Source organism: Mobula hypostoma, chromosome 6 (genome assembly GCF_963921235.1).
Source record: "Mobula hypostoma chromosome 6, sMobHyp1.1, whole genome shotgun sequence".
Lineage (NCBI taxonomy): Eukaryota > Metazoa > Chordata > Chondrichthyes > Myliobatiformes > Myliobatidae > Mobula > Mobula hypostoma.
In genome coordinates, this window is record NC_086102.1 from 55,569,022 (window position 1) to 55,586,410 (window position 17,389).

Consider the following 17,389-nt stretch of genomic DNA (forward strand, 5'->3'; position numbering starts at 1 on the left):
CCAACAATGAAAATATGAAGTCCAGCTGCATCACAATGTACAAAATTTGTAAGTAAGTACTTAAAAGAGAAGCGCTGGTATCTAATGCTGCTGCAACTCTCCAGGTTATGGAATAGGAATGTCACAGGACATGAAGCGAGACCAGGGGTATATAATGCATTGCTACATAATGTTTCAAAAAGCAAAAATCTTAGAAGGATTTCAGGATATTAGAAGGAAATATTAGAACCCCATCTCAAAGACATTTGTAAACCAAACGGGGCTTCTACAGTAATTTGGAAGTTTTAATGTAATCACTATTGATGTTTATATTTAAATTCCAGATTACTGAAGTTAAAATATGTTGCTGCAAAGGTGAAATTATGACCATTACATCCTGTTCAATAATAGTCTAGGCCTCTAGTCCAGTATCTTAAACAGTGGGCTACAACTTTACATAAAAATTATACTGCAAGCCCAGAATGAATTTAACTGTGAACGGTCTAACCTCTAACTTGTTAGTGTTTTTTTTCGATTGGATAATCTGGAAATTTAGACTGAAGCAAGGCCTGGTCCAATAAGGGAGTGGTAGTTTTGACCAAGTTGGTGTTGAGCTCTGATATGTGAGTAATGCCAATGCAACAGTTCTCTCATTTTTATTATTACTGAGCATTGAAGTCACAGGCATTATTCATGCTGTAGTCTGTATATTGTCCAGATTTACCATCGGCTGCCAGAAGTACTTCTGTTTTTCATAAGGTTGTGAACAAAGCTAAACACAGTGAATCAAACAGCTTCATTCCAGAACTTTGACAAAGATATGTCAACTGAGGACACTTTTCTGAACAAATTCTGTGCCAACATCCTAGGGCTATAATTGCCAGCTTCAAACAACTACTGTCAAATATCTTTTCATCAGTTATTGCCTCAGCTGCCTTAAGAATTTTATCTTCAACCTTGATCATAGACCATCCCGACGTCAAGAGGTTAAATTAAGCAGCTCAGTGCAACATGTCCAAATTAAGACCATGGTAGAAGTCAGGAGGCATGTAGCTTTGGCAGAAGCAGAACCAAGTGCCTAATCATGTTATTGATAAACAGGTTTTACCTAATAGTATCATTGATATCACCTATAAAAATAATCATGAAGATGCACATAGTGCATTGACTAGATTATCCTGTCTAGAGGAGATATCAAGATTGCTGGATACACCGTAGAAAGCATTCTTCTACAGTGCATCACAACCTGGTATGGAAGTTGTCCTGTCCAAGACCAGAAGCAGCTGCAGAACATCATGAACACAGCCCAGCATATCACACAAACCAATCTTCCGTCCTTGAATTCACTTTACACCGCACACTGTCGGAGCAGTGCTGCCAGGATAATCAAGGACACGACCCACCCAGCCAACACACTTTTCGTCCCTCTTCCCTCCAGAAGGCTCAGGAGTTTGAAGACTCGTACGGCCAGATTTGGAAACAGCTTCTTTCCAACTGTGATAAGACTGCTGAACGGATCCTGACCTGGATCTGGGCTGTACCCTCCAAATATCCGGTTAAAACCTGCCTCTCGGTTTTTTGCACTACCTTACTTTCCTTTTTCTATTTTCTATTTATGATATATAATTTAAATTTATACTATTTACTATCGATTTGTACTCCAGGGAGCGCGAAGTACAGAATCAAATATCACTGTGATGATTGTACGCTCTAGAATCAATTGTTTGGCGACAATAAAGTAAAGTAAGTATTGAAGTATTCTAACTCTTGATGGATATTAAGATTCATAGATGGCATGGAAGAGTGTGGTTACAGAAGATCCTTTGCTGATATACATTAAAGCAGGATACTGTCTAGGTATTTGCTGTGGCAATTGCATCTCTAGATGCAACTTAATGTGCAATGAATTGAATGGAAACAGACGCTTACAAAAGGCAATGATAGAGTACACTCATCCACTCAACACTTTAAATTCACTTCAAAATAATTTTTCTCAATGATTTGAAGTAAATCTTTTTGGTTCCTTTGCCCCCATGCTGGATTTCACACTAGTTGAGAATGGGAATATTCTCAGAACTGCTCTTCCTATCAGTTACTCAATTCACTGGGGCTATATTATTGTTCTCCACTGATATTTGAGTGACTTTTTAAATTTTGTTCTCAAGATAGCTCTTTTGGTGCTCATTACTGCAAGTGACTGCATAGCAATTTCATAAAATTAGGACTACTTCAGCAGCTGTTGTTACTGCCACATTTTACTGTGCTTCCACTTAAATTAAGAATGGTTCCCCATTTTTCGTGGTATTTATAGGGCTAACTGTGCTAATATAAATTTCTATTGTGGCCAACATCACTTCTGACTAGTTTTGGTTACTGAAACTGGTCATGGATGTATCCCAATTCATAAAACTGTACTATTACACCATACAATGGCTAACACTCAATGTAGGCCTGCTGCGTTCACCAGCAACTTTGATGTGTGTTACTCAATGTAGGATCTTTGTTATTCATAAGGATTATACTGTGATCATTCTTACCAATGTTGTTATGAACTGGCACTTTTAAACACATTGGATCAACACACCTTCTTACTGATGGTCCAAGACACTCCTGGTGGTTATTAAACCACTAGATTCAAGAACACATGATGTACCTTTACTTTCCCTAAAGTTTCTCTGAAGTGATTTTCAGATTGGAGGATTACAAATTGTTTAAAATTAAATGACAGTCAGCAAAACAGTGCCCCGCCATGTAACTTCATTGATGACTCAGGATCAATTCCCCAAATTGACAGCACTACATCACCACATCTGGAGACTATCCTGTTAACGTTAGGAAAATAAAGGAACATCTACGGAGAAGAATGGGATGTCAGCTGATACACAGGACTGCGCAAGACAATAGGAAACGGTATTCCTATTTGATCTGCCAATCATTTTAATGTTAAAAATAATTTAACATGGTCCTTTTTACTGAGATTCTCTGTTTAATCCCAAAATGATGCCCCAGTAAAACACATTCTCATTTTAAAAGGTTGTATAGGAATAGTAAATGATTCAACTTCAATGCTACATCTTCTATATTTATTTATAACTGATGAGCAGATCAATTCCACTCAATTCTATTTAGCATCTTTCTTTATATTGCAAAAAAAAACCTCAATGTTGAAAATTCAATTAATACAAGATCCACTCTTTGATATTGGGAAGGGAGGAGGCGTTTCAGACAGTTTAGTGAGGAAAGGCAGTTCACTCCTAAATGATCCAATTTTAACTTTAAAATCCTCCATCATAAATAAGCTTCTTGGCCATTTGTCATATTGGGCTCTTTACTACATTGATGACATAACCCCTATATTTCTTAAAATCAAATAGAAAATAAATCTAGTTTATGCCTTCTTTGCTCATGATTTAATCCCTTAACCCCATGTTTGTTCTTGTTCTAAAGCAGTGGCAGGAAGGTCTTCTCAGGTACAAAATTAAACTTATCAGAAGCAGCCATTTCATAGCTGAACTGAGCCTGAGGATGTAGGGTTGATGTAGGGTTTCTGTAGGATTCGATCACCAGAAAGCCCATTCCAGCATGTTCATGTGGCCCATACATCTACTTGTTTTACATAACACAGCAGATGCTTGTACATCTCCAAGTTAAAAATGTTGGTCCCCAAGAAAAAAAGTTGATGCCATGAAACTCTCCCCATCAAACTCACTGGCTCGCCATTCTGATGTCCCAGCTATGAAGTATTTTCATTCCAGTGCCACAGAGATTATATATTCACACAGAGTGAATTAGCACAGGCGAACCTGACCCAAGTCTTATTTCAAAGCCCACACAATCTTGCCACATAGTCAAGTTCCATCACACTCTCTTTGAATATACGTATAGTCTTTGCAGTGCTGGACTAAAATTGATCTTGGACAACATGAAAGTACATGCTCAGAGGCACAAAGCGAACACTGAAGCACAAACTGTGCAACTGGAAGGCAGGAACAAAGGGATGATACACAAATGACTGACAGAGTGACATGGAGTGCAAGTGAAGTATAATTCAATTGGTGCCATTTAGATCCCCATTACCTTGAAATTCAAAGCCTGAAACTTGATCAAATCATCCATATAAGTAATATGATTACACAGAGCTGGACACTCAAAACATGAGCAACCCGCAGGAAAATAAAAATGGAAGAACTCAACAGGTCAGGCAGCATCTGCAGATGCACCACTCCTTCTCAAATAGGTGCTGCCTGACCGGCCCAGTTCCTCCAGGTAGATTGCCTTCCAACATTTGCAGTTTTTTATCTCCATGACTGAAACTTCAGAATACCTAGGCTAGTTCTGATTTTTTAAAAGATTCAAGTCAGAGGACTTGCTAGTAATCCAATATTTGATTGCTGCCCTTGTACTCTACATTGGCCATAGAGGCTACTATCTTCAGTGTGTGCGGCAGCAATTTGCCAAGTGGTTTTAATTGAAAGGGAAGGAAAAAAGCTTCAGCTAACTTCCACCACCAAGGTACTAAAAACCCAGAAATGATTGCCATTCTTTTATTGACCATGGATAACCAACTAACATTTATTATTATCCAGAGCATTTGGGTTGTTGAGTCTAAGGTGGCACGTCATTACCCTCCACAGCAGTTAGGGATCGTTAACTGGCATGAGTCACTTCTCAAAGACAAAACTCTGATCATGAAATTCTGAAAAATGGATGAAGATCAAGGCCATAAACCAACTACAATGCTCATTCTAGAAGGCAACAATTAACTTTGGCCTCCTATACTTTTGAATCATGGACTACATTCTGCAGCATTTCAAAACACCTCAAAACTATTGAGGCAATACCTTGAAAGCAGTCCTTGTAAAATCTCCACACCCATGGTTAGAATAACTGACCAAAGTCTATATTCATTCCTAGGCCAACACGCACGGCATTGACATCATTATACCGCTGACTCCTTTAAGCCTACCACATAATTCACAAACCTGTTGAGATTCCTGAAACAGATATACTAATACAATCTCTCTGAAAAATCATCAGCAATGGTTCAGGAAAGTTCTTGTAGACTCTGAAAAAATCTGTAACAATCCCATCATGAGAATTCAACCCTCAAAGCAGAGGAGAAACCTGGATGAGAAACAAGTCAATTCATTCACAAAACGCAGCAGCCTAGTGTAAATGGCAGGGGAAGCACACCAACCAAATTTCCAACCCTTCCGGGGAATCAGAAGAACACAAGACGAGTATTCATTCAGAACGGTGTAATTTTGTAGATGGTTAAAGCAGAAGGGCTATGGAATTTAGGATTCATTTAACAAGACACATCTGAAATTACTCAGCCAAGTGCACAGATAGCAGACTTGGTTGCCGTCAAATTTATAGTAACTCAGACAACTGAATTGCTAGCACCTTTGCCTGGTTAAGATTGCATGTACATCTATAATTCATTGACAGTTCCTGACAAATTGGGAGAGCAAAAATTTAGTTCAGCAGATAGAAAAACATTCTTAAGTGGCAATAAATGGAAACATGATTGATTACTTTGTACACAGTGAAGGCCACTATAATACAAAGTCAAGATGGGAAGGAAATGGGAAAGTGGATACTCCAGATACAAAATGTGCTTGGGATTCTATGGAAGGAATGCGAGAAATTAGTAATAATGGCAGTTGAGCCACTGAAAGCAAGTAGTCTCATGGACAAGACCAAAGAAATGATTGTGAACTTAAGGGGCAGGCTGACTACTCCTCACTACACATACAGGGCTCCTCCATGGAGAGAGTTAGGAGCACCAAGTTTCTGGGAGTGCACATAACTTATGATCTCATCTGGTCCTTCAACACCACCTATTTGGTCAAGAAAGCACAGCAGTGACTCTATTTACTGAGGAGACTGAGTCCAGTGAAGCTCCCCCTCCTTGAACTTTAACCAATTTAAAAAAAAACAAGAGTGCCATCAAAAGTGTCCTGACCAGCTGCATCACCGTCTGGTACGGGAATTGCAAGGCATCTGACCACAAGTCACTGTAAAAGATTGTGAGGACTGCTGGAGGATCATCAGGGTTTCTTTTCCACCCAGAGATATTTATTAGGAGTCCTGCACACGCAGGGCCCTAAGCACTACCAATAATCCCTCCCATCTGTCTGACAATCTGACAGCCCCCCTCCCCAAACCACCACGACCCCTACCATCAGGCAGGAGGTACTGTAGCATTAGGACAAGAACTGCAAGGATGGGAACAGCCTCTTCCCCCCACCATAAGACTACTGAACTTCCTGACACCATCCAGATCTCATCACATACGAATCATCAATAGTGTAATACTGTTTACTTTTTAAAACTTGTATCCTACATGTACCTTATTATTTGTTGGCATTATTTCTGGTAATGTTACTATGCAGTCTCCCTCCCTCCCCATGTATATATGCACTGGAGCTTGCAGTCAGATGTCTTGTGATTCCCGTACGAAATGGTGATTAAGCTGGGCAGGAGACTCTCAATGGTGCTCCTGTAAAAATTGGTTAGAATGGTGGGGGGGGGGGGACCCTCATTCACTTACTCACCTCAAATCTCCTCAGGAAATGGAGACGCTGCTGTGCTTTGACCAAAGAGGTGGCATTGAGGTACCAGCTGAGATCATCTCTTATGTGTACTCCCAGAAATTTGGAGCACCTCACTCTCCCTGCAGAGGAGGTGTGTATGTGCAGTGAAGAGTGGTCAGCCTGCACCTTCATCAAGTCCACAATCATCTTTTTGGTCTTGTCCGCATTGAGACTCAAGCTGTGCTCACACCGTTCTACCTGCCACTCTATCTGCTCTCTGTATGCTGTCTCGTCGTCATTGCTGATGAGGCCAATCACAATTGTGCCATCAGTGAACTTGATGATTCAGTTTGAACTGGATCTAGCAGTGCATCATGCTTCAAAAGCAGGCTGAGCATGCAGCCCTGGCGATTTTGCCAACATGGACTGACTGTGGACTTTCTGCCAAGAAGTCCAGGATCTAGTTACAGAGAGGTGCTGAGACCCAATGAGGACAGTTTATGCTCCAGTTTCTGAGAGACGGTCATATTAAACACTCAGCTGAAGTCAATAAACAGTATCCTGGCATATGAGGCACTATTTTCCAGGTGAGACTGGATGGTGTAGAGTGCAGAAGCTATGGCATCATCTGTAGACCAATTTGAGTAATAAGCAAACTCAAAAGGGTCCAATGTAGCAGGAAGATGGGATTTAATGTGATCCATAACCAGCCGTTCAAAATAATTCATTATTGTTGAGGTCAATGCCACTGGACAGTAGTCGATATGGCAGATCTTCTCCCTCTTGATTTCTAACATGTTTTAACCCTGAGTGGACAAACAAATTGAGTTCTCCTTTACCACAAACCACCAGTGCCAAATGCTCACACTGCAGTATTAATTCTAGTTGGTCTGCAAATAACTTAAAAGTTGTCTATGTCTCATGCATTGCACTAATCTTAAAGCTGAAATTGAACTGCCAAGTCAGTATCTTTAAACCAAATTTAACCCCAAAATTAAGTGGTACAGGTAGGTGAGGATCGGTGGAACGAAATATAATATTAGTAGAATAATATACATTAAAATCTAAAGGGAAATAGAAAATAATGGGGAAAGGATTTATTAAAAACCAACAAAACATTTTTGAGGCACATTTCCAACAATTGTTGTTTAATTGTTTATTTCAGGAAATGTTACTGTGATAAAGATATCTGGTCATTGATCTGGTCCTATCAGGAAGCTTCTGATATGTTAAGAACTACATTTTGATAATAACAAGTTTTATAAACAGTAACTGAATGTACAATTTCCTCCCAATCTAAAATTGGTAATTAACATTTTTCCCTCCAACTGAACTGCAAATATTCATGTTAAAAAGTGAGTATTCATTAAATAAAATTTTGAAACTTCATTTACATCAATTTCCAAGATGATAATGCAAGTGTTTTGAGCAGATTTTTTTGGGAAAATGTTTATATATCCACAATAAATAAAGCTATCAAAAATAAGAATGCAGTAAAAATCCTACTTCAAGTATAATCCATAAACAATAAACATGAGTCCAGCAAAAATTGTTAGGCACTATGAATTTCGCACACCATTCTGCTGAACAAACATTTGAGTCAAGATATTTTCTGTAAGACAAGACATTCTACAGATGCTGTAAATCTTGATTAGCTCTCACAAAATGCTGGCGAAACTCAGCAACTCAGGCACATCTATGTAAGAGAATAAACGATCAACTTCTTGCGCCGAGACCCTTCATCAGGACTGGAAAGGAAGAGGGTGGAAACCAGAATAAGGCTGGGGGAGGAGGAGGGGAAGTAGTACAAGCTGGGAGGTGATAGATGCTCCACAAAGCATTTGTATTGGATCTCATCTCCATTGCCCATTCGTCCTTTCCCATTGATTTCCCTCCTGGTACCCATCCTTATAATCTTAACAAGTACTACACCTGCCCCTCGACCTCTCCATCACCATGACTCAGGACCGCAAACAAGTCCATCCAGGTGAAGCAACACTATCTGCAAGTCTATTAGGGTCATCTATTGTATTGGCACTTCTAGTGTGGCCTCATCTACATTGGTGAGATCTAACACAGGTTGGGGGACCACTTTTTTTGAGCACCCACTCTGTACCCTGCAAAAAAACAAGCTGACTTGGTAGCTACCTATTTCAATTTGACTTCCCATTCCCATTTTGACATGTCTGTCCATGGACTCCTCTACTGCATAATGAGGCCAAACCCAGGTTGGATAAGCAACATTTCATATTCCGTCTGGGCTGCCTCCAAACTGAACACCAATTTCTCCAACTTCCAGTAAATTCTCCCTATTCCCTCCTCTCTTTTTCCATTCCCAATTCTGATTATCCTCTCACCTTTCTCTTCTTCTCACCTCTCTGGTTCCCCTCCTACTTCCCTTTCTTCCATAGTCCACAGTTCTCCCCTGTTGGATTCCTTCTTCCCAGCCCTCTAACCTCTTCCAGCTATTCCACCTCAGCTTTTGTCACCTGGTCTTATCTGTCACCTACCAGCTTGCACTTCTCCCTCACCCCACCTTCTTATTCTGGTTTCTGCCTTCTTTATTTCTAGTTCTGATTAAGGGTCTCAGCCTGAAATGCTGAATGTTTACTCCCTTCTATTGATGCTGCCTGAACTGCAGCATTCCTCCAAGATATTTTCTGTGGCAAGGTGCAGCCTATAAAAAAAGTTCATCTCACAAAGAAAGCAAAAAAAAAAATGATATTAAAGAGTATTAAGGTATGCTGATTTTGGCTCAAGTTTTCCCAAATTGCTTTTGTTTAAATCTGTGGAACCTGTAACGACACAAGATGCCCAGCATTGTAAAAGTCAATATTTACACACAAGAGACTGAGGGCCTCCAGTGGTAAAACTTGGTAGTAAAATAATTAAAACAGATTTAAACCACAGAAAATATGTCCCAAGAGTAGCAATGCAGACCTATACATAATGCATTTCCTTGCCGTCACAAGGGTCTAATCAGAAATCACAAGGGTCTAATCAGAAAACACAAGGGCACTCTGTTACGTTTCTGTGCTGAAAGCAGTCATGTAGAATATTAACATACCTGCAATATCGTCCTTCCCAATAAAAGATTCTAGGAAGTTACACAGCAGGAAGTAAAAATGTGGCAAATAATCCACAAATGAAGATAGCATAATTGAAACTTGGCCATAGTTCCACAAAACACAGGATTCTTTCCCTTAACGAAACACATATTCCTATAATTAAACTACAGGAAATTGCCTTCATTCATTCTTTTAACAAAAGTTCTTAGCAGAATAATAGAATGTTTTAACTGCTTATTTTGTAGGGTTTGCATTGCTTATATTATATGAATTAGGTTCACAAAACTGAACTGAAGGAGATTATCTAATAATTGCCCTTAACAACCAGGTGACTGGTTTTGGCCTTACGTTTTTGATGTGTTTGTAACTTTGGACAGAGCTCCAGCAAGTTATTTGTCACCTTTTAAGAGTTCCCTGAGAATGAAATTATATTCTCTATTCCCTACAATGTACTCAATTATTTTGAAACTAGCAATAAACAAACTAATTTTCTAATTTCTTCTGTTTACCTTTCAAAACTTAAGAAATTTGGGAGGTATCTCCAAGTCCTCACAGCATTAAAAATAATTACAAGACAATACTAACCATCTTTACATTTCCATCAGAACAGTAAATTACCCTGCTCAACTTCAACAGCATACAGAAATGCTGAATAAAGACTTTTGTATAAGCAAAACAACATTTCATAACAACAGTAATTAAATACTATTAGTTTCTTAAATGGAAATAGTAGAAATTTCACACATTATTTACATTTTCTTCTGGATCAACGTTAAACTGATGCTCTTCACAAACACTCATTTTTGTATATATTTATATTACGTACTTCGTCAGCCTGTTGGAAAACCTTGTGTTCCAGAAATCAAAGGAAATAAGCATGGAATTTTACCCTTAACAGCTTATAAAGCTAAGGGTTGTAATAATTTGTTAATTTTCAGATTGTAAAACTGGAATACACATGGCTACAAAAAAAGCATGCAATTGAAAAAGCTGTGTATTTTACTGATAGCAAAGCTAGAAGGTACTTCTAATAATAGCATTGCTTTAGATTCATTAAAAAATGTTTAACACTCAAACAAAAGAAAATTATATTGGGTCATTCTGCAGTTAAGTTCCCAATGGAAATCCTCCTCCAAATCCCTTTCATCCATTTCAATATTCCAACCAGCAGCAGATTAAACATCAAGATAAGGATTTCTTTTAACATACTAATACTGGTAAAGATAATAATCCTTTGTTAAAATTAATAAAAATTATCTACAGACCAGGAACTGGATCTGGAATAACCATATTTACTTACAGCCCAGTTTTTGTTACAAATATTGATTTACGATTTACATCAATTTTAGATTTTCATGAAATCCACTAAGAATGAAAACTAGAGCATACTTTATTTAAAATCAACAGTAACTCACTACTCTCAAATTCTAAATTGAATGTGCATTGCAAACTGTGAGATTTGGCTCTGTGACAGCACACTAAAACTTAATTTTCAGGTCTCAAAAGTTAAGACTCACAGCACAGCGTTGAGCACAAATCGAGACTCCCCAACACTGCACACTTTGAGTGGATATCAAACCAAGAACCCATTGTTTTCCAAAATTAAACACAAACAAAAAAATTAGGTTATTCCAAGATCAAAGGCATTCTCCCAATGCTCTGTCAAACATACTTAACCTGACTATCATTAAAAGAAATGAATTGGTCACTTAATTATTTCCCGTTTATGGGAACTTAATTATACACACTGGCTGTTTTCCCACATTGTAACAATAAAGACACTTTTCAAATAATTCAGGACCATAGTCTTGGGACATCAAGGGCAAGAAGCAATATGCAAATTTATTATTTAATACTAGTCTTTTAAACTTAAAATAGAGAACATATCTTTTAATGAAAGTTAGCTTGGCTAAAAGGCTGAATTATTAAACTATTCTATTTAAAATGTTAATAAAATGCATTTAAAATATAAAAAATTCTCAACAATCCATGTTTCAGTTATATAGTGACTACCTGACTGCAATTAAAACAATAAATTTTAATCAGCTTGTAAAAAATTGACCTTGAAAACCAAGTTAGAATTATTAAAATAGATGACTAAAACCTGCATTAACACCTTCATACATAAAAAAACAATTATCAAACATTCTGTGGGGCACATTACACCCTTAAAGGTTAGTATACATACAGATGACCCTCCTCATGCATTGTCCAAACACCATGTTGCCACATTCTGTGCAACCACACACTATCATAAAATTCTGGCTTTGCAGATTTTATTTACACATTTACTGTGCATACATGATTTCAAGGAACAGATTCTCTGAAATAAAATACATAGCTTTCTCATCTACTTCATTCACTAGCTTTCAAATCCACTTGCAAAAAGAAAAACAACACAAGATAGTTGGCTCAATTTATCAAAGGTGGCAAACTTTACTTTGTCAAACCTTTTGAAATGTTCAAAACATCCAGTTTGTAGTAAGTATCTGGCTATTTAAATATGTTCAGAGAGAAACTTAGTAAATAGTATATTTCCCAATCACCTGAACCTGAAGGTTTTAAACAAGAGCATTTCCCATCTATTTACAACTAGAACCAATTCACAAGTACAGTCACAATTACCATCTATTCCATTGTACTAGAAGAGAACATCTGTAAAGAAGCGCATGGGGAAGCATGAGAGGCATCAATAAATATTATGAACTCCAACTGCTTAATAGTTAAGCAGTATTTCCTTCTTTTTCCTGTCTTAATCTTAACTACGAAAAACCAGGTAATAGGGTGCATCTAAATCACTACAGTTCAATTATCTTTTCCAATAATGATAATTTATATTTATTGAAATAAGATGCAAGATCAAACCAATTTCAAATTCAGAAGATGCACAAGTAAATTTGTATCTTGTTAAAGTTGTTACTTGCAGGTGAAAGCAAAACTTAATGTAAACAAGAGAGCTTTGCAAATGTTGAAATATAGAGCCAAACTAAAAGATAGAAATTTTGGTTCAAAAACTTCTCAGAACAAAAGCACATAGAACATTTTGCATGCAATGTTCTTAATGGGAAAATGAGCTCCTTTTAAAAGTTTTTAAATTAAATATGGACTCTTGCCATTTGAAGTCAATTTTGTTTCTAAAAACAACCAAAATTTTGTAACAATCTACTGAGTTGATATTGTAGTCAAATGAAATTAACTCACAGATGAATGCCAAAATCCAACTGTCCAACAATCCATATTTTAAAATTGATGCTTTGGTAAAGTAGTTGAATTGTTATATCATCTGTTTTTAAACATGAACCTTTAGATTATTAATTGAGCAAAGCATTATTGAACTGTTTTTCCATATGCACCAAATGGATCTGCTTCTACACAATATATTGTTTCCAACACCAGGTTGCACCATTATGCCAATGCAGGCAGAGGGAAAAAGAAGCATCCTGAACTGAAAGCAGGTGTTTGCTAGCAGCAAAGTAGTAAGAGTTGAAACTAGAGATAATAGGAATCTTTTTTTTAAATGAAAGAAGGATTTCTTAAGGTACATATTATTTGCAAGTCTCAAAACCTCATTAGCTGAGAATCCTTTATAGTATAACAATGATATAAATATTCTATACTTTGTCAAGGGCTCAAAAAACAAAGTAAAAAAAATTTGCATATTTTAATGTCAGATTTGTTCCTGTAGTCAACTCCCAAATTACTTCCTTGAATAAACGCTACAAGAACACTTACTGAAAGAGTATTTCATTGCAGCAGACAACCTCACCACCCCAGCAATTCAAGAAATAAAATCAAACACAATATATTAACATGGGCCACAGCTGGTTTTTAAACTTGACGTGTTATAGGTTTCTTATATTATGGCATAACAAATTTCAATATTCCCCTCATTAGCCATCCTAGCAGGTTACCCAATATTTTACATATTATATACACACACACATAATACAAATATTCTCAGTAAAGTAAAACCATACTGTAAAACCATAATGTAAAAAAAGCACTTTTAAGTTCGGTCTCCTTATAACCCAAAACAGCAATGCCTTAAACAACTGATACACATCGGAAAAAGTCCACAAAATAGTTAAGACAATATCTAGAACTTAGTAACTAACAACTGCTTTTGTTGATTAAAGTATGCACCACAGACAGAACAAAATAACAAGCAACCTTGAATTCTTCCAGAACATTCAGAGTAAGCTCTCACACATATTGTTCCATGGCGATACCTAAAAATAATTCTACAAAACAGATGATGAAATATGGTGCCATTTTAATTGCTTTCTTTAAAAATATAACAACCCCTGTACGAATAATAAAATACAGAAACACAAGTAAAAATGCTAATGGGCAGAAACTGGTTATTTCAATTAAAGAAATGGAATAATTTACAAGTTTTCACTGGGCAATTAAGTATTATCTGTTTTACATCAACACCTAATAATTGATTTCCAAAAAAATTTTGCTGTGATGGCTTACCGTTTTTTTACATCAAGTAATTTTAAGAATTACTTGCAACAGCTTCTTGTAAATATACAAGCTGATTAAGTGAGAAAAGAAAGACTACTTGCTAAACCCGAATTTGAAAATAATCTAGAGGGAAACAGATAGCCAATACAATATAGTGCAAAAGAAAGCCCCAAAACAAATCAGGTGAAAGAGAATTGGCCTGAAGTAATTAACAAACAAAAACAAAACCTCCCTTCCAGCACAAGCACCAAACACCCCGCACCCACCCATCTCACAACTCCTTTACACAACTGACCACCCCTTCCTCTCATTAAATTAATTCTGAGTCGACAACCGAAGAGACTATGGAAAAAACTATTTGCATCTTCAGCAACTGGGGCCTGGTAATGCACTTCAACACTTTTACTAAACTATTAACATTTTCACTCAAAGAAATATTCTGTCGTAGACGAAAGGCAATAATTTGTTTTTAAATTTTAAAAAAAACTTGATACTGCGATTGTCAAATGAACAAAGGAATTTAAAATTGCCACCTAGACCTGATTTTTAAAAAATGTTCGCCCCTGCAACCCCACACCTACAGAAATCAATTATCACCTTTTCCCTGAGGGCGTTGTGGGGGGCGGATGAAGAATGGAGGAAAAGGCTACTCGACATAGATACCGGATTAATACAGCCTTCAAAAGCCCATAATTTACTGAAGCGACCATCAGAAGTCTCAAATTAATCCAAAATTTCACTTGGTCATGACAATCAAAGCGGACAATACACAAGTGTCTAAATTATTTGCTCTTATTGCTTCCAATTTTTAAAGTCACGTACCTCACTTGCCCAAGCACAAACATATATTTCCCGAAATAAAACACATTTCCAAAGTAGACACTTTGAATACTGTATCCATCTTCTGTATACACAAAAGACAACCTAACATGATAACCAGACATCCCGCCCCAACACTACACTGATTGGTATAACATTGCACCCACGGTCTCGATATTAACAGTCCTGCCGACTAGATTGATTGGATTCAAATCCTCTAAATTTCCATTATGTAACTCAACACGCCTCGATTGACCCAAGCAGCCGTCAATCACAAACACCGGTATATCAATCATTTTCAACAGGGAGGGAAGCACACAGACGCGTTGTCTTCATTGTCTTGCAATCCTGTCAATCATTACATCTGAGCAGTTGACTGGTCCTGACACCTGTCAATCACCTATAGCTGTCTATGCTTGTACTAGTCGCGTCGGCAACGAAGCCAGCCTGTGCACACTATTGGCCACCTGCCACGTCGATCGCCTATCGCAGTGAGGCTATTGGACACCTGCCACTTCTATCAAGCAGGCTACACAGATCATTCGTTGCACGCTACGTCAATCAGACTGTAGTTGGACCGTGTTTTTCTGATAGCAAGCTAGGTTGACGCCATCCGCCCGTCCGTCGCCTATTTAGTTTCTACGCATTTCGTGTTTTGTATAATATCTTTCAAACCCCCCCCCCAATCTCCCGACGGCTCTCAAAGCGGCAGGTGACAGATCATAAATAAAGCGGCTTGAAATCCTCTGGCCTACTCACTCAGTTCCAGCCGAGGTGAGGAAAAAGGCCTCAATCACACTCGGACAGAACAAAGCCAAAACAGGTACACTGAGCCCCAAGTGGAAAAACACTCCTCAAAAGTTAAACCCCAGAACCATCGACAGCCATCCAAGAGCTCCGTTACCTATTAATTAACGCAACGCTGTGGCCATAACGTAAAACTAAAATAGCAATGGTCATCGGGAAAATGCAACTGTTTTAAGTGAGCTTCAGAGTTCAGTGATGTTTATTTACTTCCACAACCCCCCTCCCCCCCCCCAGGAGTGCTGGTGTTCAGAGATGATGGGGGGGTGGGAGTGAGGCGGCTAGGGATGGAGGCAGAGTGTCTGCTGCCTCCGCCCGGGGACGTTCATCACTCACACTCAGTGAGACAGATGAAACGCCCGTCGCTGCCACAGTCCGGATTAACTCACAGGCGCGTCGGCGACCCCGCTTTACCCACCTCCCTCCCAACTCGCAGCCCGCGGAGGGGGAGCGGGCGAGGTGCCGGCAGGAGTGGCGCTTGCGGCCCGCGATCTTCCCGGGCCGTTCAGTTCGAAGGTTCGGACGCGCGCCGGCAGCAGATGCAAACTTACCGTTTGTTGTGAAGCGCGAGACAGCGGGTCAGCACACTGCGGTGACGTCATTCAACCTGTTCGGCCATGACGTCACGCGGCGCCGCGGCTCCGAACCGAAAGAAGCGTTTTCCCGTGTCATTTGTTGTAAAAGCAGGAATTGAGTGATTCCGGGGTTCTTTTTGCAAATTTCTGGCTAGTTTTGTTCGGTAGGGAGTCTTTTATTTTCCAACATTGTATATTTTGTCATGTTCAAAATCTTCCAGATGTTTGCCATATTTTTAACCAAGTGGCTGTAAAGTAATAATGGAAATTGACATCATGTTCATGCATTGCAAACTTTGGTTGCAAGGGAAAGCTTGGGAGAATAATTTTTAGAATGGGTTCCCGAGTATCACATTGTACTGAAGGGGTTTAAAACAATATTAGACAGTCCTGAAGAAAGGTCTGGCCCGAAACATCGACTGTTTGTTCTTTTCCATGAATGCCGCCTGATCTCTTCAGTTTCTCTAGCACTTTGTGTATGTTGCTTTGGAATTACAGCATCAGCAGAATTTCTCGTGTTTACAGTATACTGCAGAAGGAGGATTTTGACTCGCAAAGTTATCTGTAAAACCAATTGATTTTGATCTGTTTAAGATAGATACTTTATTGATCCGAAAGGAAATCACTGTCACAGTAGCAATACAAGTGCACAGATATACAAATATTAGAAGATAAGTAAGATAGAATAAAAAATAGGTTATCTCAGCCACTCTAACACGAGGGGGTGGGTCATCACTTCCCCGACTATAGGTTGACTCATTACAGAGCCTAATGGCGGAGGGTAAGAATGACCTCATGTAGCGCTCTTTGGAGCAGCGCAGTTGTCTTAGTCTATTACTGTACTAAAAGTGCTCCTTTGTTCAGCTAAGGTGGCATATAGAGGGTGAGAAACATTCTCCAGAATTGTTAGGATTTTCTGTAGGGTGCTTTGTTCTCCCACAGCCTCCAGTGTGTCCAGTTTTACTCCTATAACAGAGCCAGCCTTTCTAATCAATTTACTGAGCCTGTTGGCATCATCCGCGTTGATGCCATTGCCCCAGCACACCACCGCATATAAGATGGTACTGGCTATGTACTTTTTAACGGTTTTGTAAAGCAAACCACAGCTCCTCCACTGGATGTCGTCAACGAGGGC

The 17,389-nt window shown here is 38.6% G+C and overlaps 1 protein-coding gene across 7 annotated transcripts in view; it reads right to left on the reverse strand.

The window, feature by feature from the left end:
- LOC134348055 (zinc finger and BTB domain-containing protein 20-like) overlaps nt 1-16,369 on the reverse strand; it is a 348,683-nt gene extending 332,314 nt beyond the window's left edge. For 3 of the 7 annotated variants that reach the window (XM_063050853.1, XM_063050850.1, XM_063050854.1), the window contains exon 1: nt 14,879-16,066. The gene's annotated coding sequence lies outside the window, so the exon portion shown is untranslated. Of the gene's footprint in view, nt 1-14,878; nt 16,068-16,097; nt 16,206-16,230 lie in introns of those variants that run through there. The other 4 variants (XM_063050857.1, XM_063050856.1, XM_063050851.1 and 1 more) reach the window with 3 other exon arrangements.
- Nucleotides 16,370-17,389: the final 1,020 nt, after the last annotated feature.